We start from the raw sequence: 8,130 nt of genomic DNA, 5'->3' as shown, positions 1-8,130 counted from the left end.
GACAAAAAATTAAATAAAACAAAAATTCTCATCAGATAAACATCGAATATCCAAAATATACATACTGATCCAAAGAGATCACATAAATAAAACAAATTTTCTCTTCTAATAAAGGTGTAATATCCAAAATATACATATTGAACATAATTAGATAAACAATACAAAGACATTCATCTGATAAAAGTCTATTATGTAAAATATACATATGAAGCATATAAGAAATTTAAAAAAACTCATCTGATTAAGGTCTAATATCCAAAATACATATTGAACCCAAGAAATCAGATAAATAAAACAAAAATTTTCATCTGAAAAAGGTCTAATATCCAAAATATACCTATTGAACATAGTTAGATAAATAAAACAAAAATTTTCATCTGATAAAGTTCTAATATCGAACAATATACTTATTGAACACAAGAAATCAGATAAATAATCAAAAATTCTCATTTGAAAAGGACTAATATCCAAAATATACATGTTGAACCCAAGAAATAAGATAAATAAATCAGCTCTTTTACCGGGACCCGTCAACATGGGCCGCGTTCACACCAAGACTGTGAAGAAGGCGGCCTGGGTCATCATCGAGAAGTACTACACGTGCCTGGGTAATGACTTCCACACCAACAAGCATGTGTGCAAGGAGATCGCCATTATCCCCAGCAAGAAACTCTGCAACAAGATATCCTGCTATGTCACGCATCTGATGAAGAGGATTCAGAGAGGCCCTGTGAGAGGTGTCTTTATCAAGTTGCAGGAAGAAGAGAGAGAAAGGAGACATAATTATGTTCCTGAGGTCACAGCCCTGGATTAGGAGATCATTGAGGTAGATCCTGACACCAAGGAAATGCTGAAGCTTCTGGACTTCGGCAGCCTCTCTAACCTGCAGGTCACTCAGCCTACAGTTGGGATGAATTTCAAAACACCGCATGGAGCTGTTTGAATCTGTTCTGTCATATTTTCAATAAACCTGAAAACAAAAAAAAATAAATAAATCAAAAATTTTCATCTAATAAAGGTCTAAGATCAAAAATATACACATAAAACATAATTAGAAAATGAAAAAATTCTCTTCTGATAAAAGTCTAATAACTATAACATATATTGAACATAGGAGATTAAATAAAACAGAAAAATTTATCTGATAAAAGTCTAATATCCAAAATATATATATTGAACACAAGAATTCAAATAAAACAAAAATTCTCATCTGATAAAAGTCTAATAACTAAAATATAATTATTGAACACAAGAAATTAAATAAAATAAATATTCTCATCTGATATAGGTCAAATATAAAAATATACATTGAACACAAGAATTCAGATAAGCAAAACAAAAATTCTCATCTGAAAAACGTCTAATATCCAAAATGTACATATTGAACATAGGAAATCATAAACAGGACAAAGTTCTCATGAGACAAAAGCCAAATATCAAAAATATACTTATTGAACACAAAAAATTAAATAAAAGAAAAATTCTCTGCAGTTAAAGTTCTAATATCCAAAATATACACATTGATGACAAGAAAACAGATAAATAAAACTAAAATTCTCACCTGTTAATGGTTTAATAACCAAAAAAACACATTGAACACCAAAAATCAGAAAATAAAACAAAAATTCTCATCTGATAAATGTCAAAAATCAAAAATGTATTTATTGTACACAAGAAATTAAATAAAACAAATTTTTTCCCTCTGAGAACATTCTAATATCCAAAATACACATATTGAACACAAGAAATTCAATAAAACAAAATTCTCCGCTAATAGAGGTCTAATATCCAAAATATACATATTGAACACAAGAAGTTCAATAAAACAAAAATTCTCCTCTGAGGTCTAATATCAAAAATATACATATTGAACACAAGAAATTAGATAAATAAAACAAAAATTCTCATCTGATAAAGGTCTAATGTCAACAATATCATTATTGAACACAAGGAATTAAATAAAACAAGAGTTCTAATCTAACAAAAGTTTAATACCAAGAATCCATATATTAAACATAATCAGAAAAATAAAACTAAATTTCTCATCTGAGAAAGGAGTAATATCAACAATATACATATTCAACAGAAGAAATCATAAAAAGATGAAATTCTAATGTGATAAATGTCAAATATCAAACATATAATTATTGAACACAAGAAATAAAATAAAACAAAAATTCTCAGCTAACAAAAGTCTAATATCAAAAATATACATATTGAACAAAGAAATTAAATAAAAGAAAAATTCTCACCGAAAAAGGTCTATCTCCAAAATTTACATATTGAACCTAAGAAATGAAATAAATATAACAAAAATCCTCATCTCATATAAGTCGAATATCCAAAATATACCCATTGAACCAAAGAAATCAAATAAATAAAAAATTTTATTCTGATAAAGTTTTAATATCCAAATATACAAATTGATCCCAAGAAACCAGAAAAATAGAACAAAAATTATCATCTGATAAAGGTCTAATATCCAAAATATACATATTGAACTGAAGAAACAAGATCAATAAGACAAAAACACTCATCAGATAAAGATCTAATATCCAAAATATACATGCTGAACACAAGATATCAGAGTAATATAACAAAAATTGTCATCTGATATATGTCTAATATCAAAAATATACATATTGAACATATTTAAATAAACAAAACAAAAATTCTAATATGATAAAGATCTAATAACCTAAATATACATACTGAACACAATAAATTAATTAAATAAAAATTCTCAACTAACAAAGAACTAAAATTCTCACCTGATAAAGTTCTAATATTCAATATATATATATATATACACTGTACACAAGAAATTAAATAAAAGAAAAATTCTAATCTGATAAAGATCTAATAATAAAAATATGCATATGGAATATAATTAGATAAATAAAACAAAAATTCTTTTTTGAAAAAGGTCAAATATCCCAAATATGCATATTGAACACAAGAAATCCTATAAACAAATGAAAATTCTCATCTGGTAAAGGTTTAGTATGCAAAATATACATATTGAACACAAGAAATCAGATCAATAAAACAAAAATTGCCACCTGATAAAAGCTTAACTTTCAAAATATACATATAGAATAAAAATAAGCAGAAAAACAAAACAAAATTCAAGTGCGATAAAGGTCTACTATGAAAAATATACTTATTGAACACAAGAAGTAAAATAAAACAAAAATTCTGTTCTGATAAAGGTCTAATATAAAAAATATACCAATTGAAAATAGAAATCAGATAAATAACACAAAAAATTCTTATCTGTTAAAGTTTTAATATCAAAAATAGCCATGTTGAACAGAAGAAATTAGATCAATAACGCAAAATTTCTCACCTGATAAAGATCAAGTATCCAAACATACATATTGAACACAAAAATAAATATAAATAAATCACAAAATCTCATCTGATAAAGGTCTTGTATCCAAAATATACATATTGAACACAAGAAATCATATCAAAGAAACAAAAATTCTCACCTGATAAAGGTCTCATATCCAAAATATAGATATGGAACATAAGAAATCAGAAAAACAAAACAAAATTCTCATGTAATAAAGGTTTAATATGAAATATATACTTGCTGAACACAAGAAATAAAACATAAATTCTGTTCTGAAAAGGTCTAATATCAAAAATATGAATATGGAATATAATTAGATAAATAAAACAAAAATTCTCATCTGATAAATGTTTAATACCTAAAATATAAATATTGAACACAAGAAATTAGATAAAACAATTCTAATCTGATAAAGCTCTAATATCAAAATATACATATTGAACACAAGAAATGAGATATATAAAATGAAAAATTCTTATCTGATAAAAGTCTAATATCAAAAATGTACATACTGAAAACAGTAAATTAATTAAAACAAAAATTATTATCTTAGGAAAGTCTAAATCCAATCATACAAACTGAACCGGATATTAAATAAAACAAAATTTCTAACCTGATAAAAGTGTAATATTCAAAATATATATATTGAATACAAGATATCACATAAATAAAAGGAAAATTCTCATCTGATAAAGGTCTAATATCCAAAGTATACATAAGGAACACAAGAAATCAGAAAAAAGAAAACAAAATTTGCATGTGATAGCGGTCTAATAAGAAAAATATACTTATTGAACGTAAGAAATTAACTAAAAAAAAATCCTGTTCTGATAAAGGTTTCATATCCAAAATATATATGTTTACACACAAGAAATCATAAAAATAAAAACAAAAATTCTCATCTGATAGTGGGTGTAATATTGAAAAAATACATAAAGAACACAAAAATGAGATAAATAAAATAAAAATTCTTATCTGATTTATTTCTAATATCAAAAATACACATACTGAACACAAGTAATTAAATAAAACAAAAATTCTCACCTGATAACAGTCTAATATCCAAATATTCCTATTGACTACAATAAATCAGATAAATAAACCAAAATTTCTCATCTGATAAAAGTTTAATATCAGAAATATACACATTGATCACAACTAATTGCAAAAATAACAAAAATTATCAGCGGCAGGTCTAATATCCAAAAAAATACATATTGAACACTAGAAATTGGTTAAATAATATAAAAATTCTCATCTAATAAAGGTTTAATATCCAAAATATCCATATTGAACTCAAGAAATTAAATAAAACAATATTTTTTCATCTGAAAAAGAACTTATATCCAAAATATACATATTCAAGCAAAAAAACCAAATAAATAAACAAAATTTCTCATCTGATAAATGTCGAATATCCAAATATTACTTACTGAACACTAGAATTTAAGTAAAAGACATTGTCATCTGATACTACTCTAATATCCAAAATATCATATGGAACACTAGAAATCAGATAAATACAACAAATATTCTCATCTGATAAAAGTCTAATGCCCTAATTTTACATATTGAAACACACAAAAAATGATTAATAAAACAAAAAATTATTTTCTGATAAAGGACTAATATAAACAATATACCTATTGAACACAAGAAATCAGATAATTAAAACAAGAATTCTCATCTGTTAAAGGTCTAATATTCAAAATATACATACTGAACACCAGAAATTATACAAAATAAAATCCTCTTCTGATAAATGTCTAATATCAAAAATATGATTAGGGAACATAACTAGAAAAAACACAGAAATTCTCATTAGATAAAGTCTAATATCAAAAATATACAAATTGAACCAACAAATCAGATAAATACCAATGAAAATTCTCTTATGATAAGGGTGTAATATCAAATATATACATACTGAACACAAGAAATTAAGTAAAACAAAAATTTTCATTTCATGAAATTCAAATGCAAAAAATATACATGTTGAACATGAGAATGCATATAAATAATACAAAAATTCTCATCTGATAAAGGATTAATATTGAAAATAGACATATTGAACATAACTAGATGAATAAAATAAATAATCTCATCTGATAGAGGTCTAATATTCAAAATACACATATTGAAATCAAGAAATCAGATAAAACAAAAGTTCTCACCAGATAAATAACTAGTATCCAAAATATGCATATTCAAAAAAGAAATCAAATAAATAAAACAAAATTTCTCATCTGATAAATGTCTAATATCAAAAATACACCTATTAAAGACAAAAATATGAGATAAATAACACAAAAATTCTCATCTGATAAGGGACTAATATCCAAAATATACACATTGATCCCAAGAAATATGTATAATAAAACAAAAATTCACATCTGATAAAGGTCTATTATCCAAAATATCCATATGCAACAAGAGAAGTCAGAAAAAAAAAACAAAAATTCTCATGTGATAAAGGTCAAAAATGAAGCATATACTTATTGAACACAAGAAATAAGATACGTAAAACAAAAATTCTCACTTGATGAAGGTTAAATATCAAAAATATACATATTGAACACAAAATATCATATGAATAAAACAAAAATTCTCATCTGATAAAGGTGAAAAGTCCAAAATATACATATTGAACATGATTAGATAAAAAATATTCTCATCTGATAAATATCTAATATCCAAAATATATATGTAGAACACAAGAAAATAGATAAAACAAAAATTCTCACCAGTAATGTTCTAATATCGAAAATATAAATATTGAAAACTAAAAATAGGATAAAAAAACTAAAATTCAAACCTGATAATGGTCTAATATCAAGAAATCAGATCAATAAATCAAAATTTCTCACTTGAGAAAGGACAAATATGCAAAATATTCATACTGAACACAAGAAATTAACTAAAAGAAGAATTCACATCTGATAAAGGTCTAATATCAAAAATATGCATATGTAATGTAATAAGATAAATAAAGCAAAAATTCCCATCTGATAAAATTCTAATAACCAAAATATACATACTGAGCATAAGTAAACAGGTAAATAAAGAAAAATTTCCATCTTATAAATGTCTATTATCCAAAATATACATATTGAACACAAGAAATCACATAAATAAAAAGAAATTCTCATCTGATAAAGATCTAATATAAAAAATATACACACTGAGCACAAGAAATTAAATAATAAAATTCTCACCTGATAAAGAACTAATATCCAAAATATGCATACCGAACATAGCAAATCAAATATATAAACCAAAAATTCTTATCTGATAAAGGTCTAATAACAAAAATATACACATTGAACCATAATTAGACAAATAAAACAAATACTGCCACTTAATAAATATCTGATACCTTTAATATACATACTGAACACAAGATATCAAATAAAACAAAAATTCTATTTGATAAAGTATTAATATCAAAAATATGCATGCTGAACACAAGAAATCAAATATATAAAATAAAAATTCTCATCTGTTAAAGGTCTAATATCCAAAATATACATATTGAACATAATGAGATAAATAAAACAAAAATTCTCATCTCTTAAAGGTTTAATATAATGTAGATGTATCCAACCTTCTTATTAAATAAGAAACACAGAACCAATGCAAAGAAGAAAGCCAAGAGGTCAGAGCTAAGAGTTAAAACCTTACCCTTCCTCCTGCGGTGGTCCTACCTTTCCGAACCAGAGCTACCCCTGTGTTAAAGTCTTTATATAGAGTTCCTGTCCTGCCTTCTCATTGGTTGTAAACCCAACCACATGACCACCTCCTCACGGCCTGTCTGTATAGGCCTCCAGGTTTTCCATGATTGGTATTAAGATTAAAGGCATGTGTATTCATTAATGGCTGTATCCCTGAACACACAGAGACTTACCCAGCTCTGCCTACCAAGTGCTGGAATTACAAGCATACGCCACCACTGCCCTGCTTTCCTATGGCTTGCTAATAGCTCTGACCCCCGGGCAACTTTATTTATTAACATACAAATAACATTTTAATACAAATAAAATATCACCATAAAGTTTTAATATACAAAATATACATACTTAACACAAGAAATAAAATAAAACAAAAATTCTGATCTGATAAAGGTCTATTATATAATGTGTACATATTGAACACAAGAAATCAGATAAATAAAACAAAAATCTCATCCGTTAAAGGTCTAACATCCAAAATATACATATTGAACACAAAAAAATCAAACAACTCAAATGAAAATTCTAAATAGAAAAAGGTTTTAATATCAAAAAGTGCATATAGCACATGAGAAATTAGATAAATAAAACACAAATTTTCATCTGATAAATGTCTAATATGCAAAATATACATACTGAATACAAGAAATTAAATAAAACAAAAATTCTCATCTGAAAAAGGTCTAATAACCAAAATATACATATTGAACATAGTAAGATAAATAAAACAAAAATTCTCATCTGTTAATGGTCTAATGTGCAAAATATACTTACTAAACACAAGAAATTAAACAAAAATTCTCATTTGATAAAGGCCTAATATCCAAAATAAACATATTGAATGAAAGAAATCAAACAAATAAAACAAAAATTCTTCTCTGAAATAAGTCTTACATCCAAGATATACATATTCAACATAATTAGATAAATGAAACAAAAATTTTCATCTGGAAATTTCTTTGACAAAAGACAAATATCCAAAATATTCATATTGAAGACAAGATCAGATAAATAAAACAAAAATACTCATCTTATATAATTCTA

General features: G+C 25.2%; 1 pseudogene; it reads left to right on the top strand.

Annotated features, from left to right (window-relative positions):
* The first annotated feature begins 515 nt into the window (after positions 1-515).
* LOC128106261 (40S ribosomal protein S17-like) lies at positions 516-985 on the top strand (annotated as a pseudogene).
* The last annotated feature ends 7,145 nt before the right edge of the window (positions 986-8,130 follow it).

Source organism: Peromyscus californicus, unplaced genomic scaffold, assembly GCF_007827085.1.
Source record: "Peromyscus californicus insignis strain IS unplaced genomic scaffold, ASM782708v3 Scaffold_123__1_contigs__length_124636, whole genome shotgun sequence".
NCBI lineage: Eukaryota > Metazoa > Chordata > Mammalia > Rodentia > Cricetidae > Peromyscus > Peromyscus californicus.
This window is presented reverse-complemented; position numbering and strand designations above follow the sequence as displayed.